The 4,659-nt window shown below is 31.6% G+C and overlaps 1 pseudogene; it reads right to left on the bottom strand.

The window, feature by feature from the left end:
- Nucleotides 1-2,557: 2,557 nt before the first annotated feature.
- LOC145588540 (serpin-ZX pseudogene) lies at nucleotides 2,558-4,324 on the bottom strand (annotated as a pseudogene).
- Nucleotides 4,325-4,659: the final 335 nt, after the last annotated feature.

Here is a 4,659-nt window from a genome sequence, read left to right as displayed (position 1 = left end):
CGTCATCTGGGACATCATCATCTTCCTTTCCAAACGAGTAATTCTCATTACCCACTGCAGCAATTTGAGTATCCCTCATAAGGTCTATGAATGATTTTGGTGCTTGTTTTTCATGAGCACCACCACCACCACCACCACCACCATTTGGTGGTATAGTCAAAGAGTTGTTATCCCCTTTCTCATCAGAAGGGTTTACCTTACTGTCTAGATCCGTAGATGAATCCCCACTATTAGCATTCTGATAAAAAATCACACGCGTTATTTTTCTTTTCGGTTTTTTATTCGATCTAGCAACTTGGTCGATTTTCCAGTGGATTGGATGGTTGCAGTTGCTGCTCCGTTCAAGAGAATTTTTCGAGCGAATTTTTCAGCAAATGTAATAAGTAGTAATGAATTTTTTTTCGTTATGTTTATGGTTTTCTCCGTGGTCGTAGACCGTCAACTAACAACATTAAGAGACCCCAAGCAAAGACTATACATTAAGAAATGACATACATTAATATCTTCAATTTAGGTTTATGCTTGAGTGGTAGAGCCAGAAATGGCAAACCGAGAGGATAAATAGACTTTTTGACAAAAATATTAGAAAAAATTAATATTTAAACATAAATAGTTAAACTTTTACAACTTAAAAACTCTAAAATGATGTGTAAAAATATACTAATAAAAGCTAAACTATAAAATAAAAAATAAAAAATACTAATAAAAAGCTATACTCTGAAATAATAAGTAAAAAACTACTAATAAAAAGTTGTACTCCAAATTAAAGTAAAAAAAAAATAATACAGTAATTCCTTGAATACATACAAGCTCATCCTACTCACTGCACCAAGAAGAAACTGTTGATTATTTTAGCTAACTTGCTAGATTAAAATGTATACTCACTCTGTAATAATTCAAAATTAAATAGGGGGCTGAAAATGAGGTGTCAGGGAACCGATCCTCGTCTAAGGATGATGCAAGCTTTACAAGTAGGCCGTTAAACACTACACCGCTTGACTTGTTATTATAAAAATTAATATATGTAATAATATACTCTCTCCATCCCATTTTTAAATAGTATGTATATACCATTATATCCTTACTTTTTTAATTTTATTAATTATATTTTTTAATTTACCCTTGAATTTTGCACATGCCTTGTATTTTTTTTCCATTTTTTCTCACTAACTTTTGTCTATATTGTATTTTTCACTTTTTTTACTCCTATTTCTTAAATACCGTGAAAAAACACAAACAACAACTATATTATGGGACGGAGGGAGTATTTCAATGATTTTTTTAAGGGGGAGGACATATGTCCCCCATGTCCCACGTTAAATTTTACTTTGTTTATTACTCGTATTAGCTAGTAAATTGGGGATGTTATAATTTCTCTCAATTTTTCACTACGACTATTCATTCACAATAATGCATATATATATATACCATTTACAAAATAACATCCTTATATCTATAGAAAACAAAGCAAATCAAATTGTTCACATGCTCCCAAGAATCAATTTACAAGCGATTGTAAAATGATTCCGTTGACTCCCCACTTCCCGGCCATAACTCTATCATAATACATTCTCCAACTTTACAAAATAATTCCTCCAATAATATTGCAATCACAATAATATCACATTGCCTTAATAGAAAACTATAGGAGAAATAATCTACGTACTCAAAGGAATTTACTCGTAATTTCTAATAATTAAGATAATCATAGAGAGTCAATTAGAGAAAGAATAAGTCTTGTGTACAACGAGTGTACATTAATTTTATTGTAAAACGGTGTAATTTTAAATTTTTTATGGTAACTTAAACCACTTGAGTGGTAACTTTTAATTTATCGTTGGTTTGAATTTTATTTTAATGTGTAATTTCTCATAAATACGTGATTACATATTATAAAGACTAATTTAAGTATTTTTAACGTAACTTTAACCCGTTTTACAATTAATTAACGTACACCCGCCTTTTTGGAGAATTGTGTTAAAGAAAAGGCAATTCCTTACAAAAAATCATAAGAAGAATAAATAAGATATGGTAGTCATTTATTTTTATTGACTAATTTGAACCGTTGATATAGTTTACTTTGTATTTTATTTTTTAAAAAAAAATTTAACAAAATAAATTTAAAAATTATCACATCCTTATCAGTTTTCTTTTTTTTTTTTTTTAATTCCTTTTATTCTCTTCAATATTTCTTGTTTGTTTCCTTTGTTTTGGAATGGATACATATTGCAAAAATTTCAACCAACTCTATTTCAATTTCTGATCTATTGCCATAGCTTATTGCAAAAAATTCAAGCAACTCGATCTATTTGATCACAGCAATTACAAACATACAAACAATGGTTTATATATGCGTCAGTTAGGTATGGAAAATGGTCATGCTAGAATAAAAAGTCAAAAAGAAAAGAAAAGGCGATTGAAATAAATACATAATTAAATTAATGCTCCCCAAATATACTAATAAATCAAACCAAAGCATGAAATGTTATTGTTATATAAATGTTTGGGATTATTATTGATTCACACCACTCAAACTCAAACTCAAACTTTTTAACTCTCAAAGAGGATTCACAACATGTCCAGTGAATAGCACGCCTCTAGTTTTGTTTTCTCTTAAAAGAAACAAGAATGGATGATCAGCTACGAAATCCATTAATGTTTCATGTTCTCTATAACACAGTGACATTACTGTACAAGCAATGGCAGCAGCAGCTTCGGTACCTTCCTCATTGATTTCAATAAAAGATTTCTGGTTAATGCTCGAAACATATAACATTTGAGCTTCCGGTGAGTCTGTGAATTCAGTAAGGCCACCTGCCTTAAAGGGCAATTCTACTCCTAAGCCCTTGAGAATCTCAGAAGCTTCAAATCCAAACGAAATCTTGAACTTAGGAAGCCTAAATTTACCCACTTTAACTTCTTTGAATGGAAGGTGTTCATTTAAGAAATAAGGTCGAGAGCTTAGTTTATGTTCCAAGGCTGGAAGCCCATCCTTTGCATCTGGAAGGAAGAAATACATGGAAAATTGGCGCTTGTATGCTCCTTGTTTATAAGGTAGGCCTAGGACTTTGAAATCGTCGAATTCTCTGATATATTGATTCTTTTTGGTAGTCATAAAAGGCACCTTAATTGAGCTACATACCATTAAGAAGATAAAAGTCATCTTTCTTTGTTAGTAATGGATCAAACTTCTTATTCCATGCCCCCTTGAAGTAAATTGCGTTTGCCAAGATAAGTCTGGTTTCGCTATCAACCGAATTAGGAGACAACAACTCTTTAATAAGGCCATTAGTTTGCTTCTTAGCCCAAGAATTCACTTCTGCAGCCACTTTAGTTGCCTACAAAGACAGTAGTTAAGTAGTTGTTAATAAGTATTTAGCCTCGAACTAGCATATCATACTAAAACTGTTTAAGTTGTAATTAAATTGGTACATCGTGATGATCATAACAAGATCTAACAAGGATTAGAGAGGTTTAATCTCATGCACTTCTTCTATTTTTAATTATTTCTTTTATCATCTTTGCCACTACATAAATTCAATCATTATTATCTAACAATTATTAAGTTATATACCAAGTAATTCTTAAAATTGATTGTAAGAAATACATTCCACCTGACTATTTTTTTTTCAAATTTATCACAAACTCATTTTTTTTCAACTCAATAACTGATTTCGTTTTATTAAAAGTACAACATAGTTCATGGGTTGGCCCATTTTCATCCGTGGGAAATCAGTCAACGAAAGGGTGAACGATTTACGGAAATTATTAGAAGTTTAGAACCCTATATATTGTTCACTAAAATTATATGGAGTATTATAAACTAATGTACACAAAAAAAAATTTGTAGAGGTAAATACGAAAATTCCAAACATAAAATTATAGCAATAGATACGTACCGTAAACATAAAATTAAAAGAAATGAAGGAAAAAGACATACTTTGTTGACAAAATCAACTTGATTAGAATCAGCTTTGTAGAGATGATCAGCAACTTGTTTGAATGTAGGCTTAAGAGGAAGTGTTTGATCCACCCAAACTCCATTAGCGTAACTCAGCTTCGGCCCACCCGTGGCGCTGCCGTCGGCGAAGACGAGTGAAACGAGCTCCGAACAAAGCTTGTTGAGATGATCGGAGGAATCGGACTTGAGAAACGACAGAAGCTGATCACGAGTTGAGCCGGACGAACCGGCAGCGATCAAACTAAGTAAGACATGGATTGAGAGAGGTGACATGACCATGTTTTTGTTCTTCGCCTCATTGGACGACAACACGCTTCCGGTGAGAGTCAATGAGACGTCGTCATATCGATGGTGGATGACAAATTTAGGGTAAAGAGTTTAATAATATAGCTTTATTATTATTATTACTAGATGAAGCCCGTGCGATGCACGGTTTGTTTGATTTTTTTTTATTTTTTTTTGAGCTAAAATTTGTTGTATATTTAGATAAAATTTCTAATATTAAAAGATAATATTTCATATTTAATTAATTTAAACTTAAAAATCTCATTCGCTAATTTTGCTTACATGGCATTTGAATTATTTAATTCTAAAAGAAATTAATAATCTCTTATTTAATTGGCTACTACTAAGATTTATAATCCTACATGGCGCGCTGAGAAAATTAGATCTTACGTGGCTCTCTAAAATCTCGGGAA

The sequence above is a fragment of the Chenopodium album genome, chromosome 17, assembly GCF_948465745.1.
Source record: "Chenopodium album chromosome 17, dcCheAlbu1.1, whole genome shotgun sequence".
Lineage (NCBI taxonomy): Eukaryota > Viridiplantae > Streptophyta > Magnoliopsida > Caryophyllales > Amaranthaceae > Chenopodium > Chenopodium album.
The sequence above is the reverse complement of the archived record's forward strand: the minus strand, read 5'-3'. Positions and strand labels throughout refer to the sequence as shown.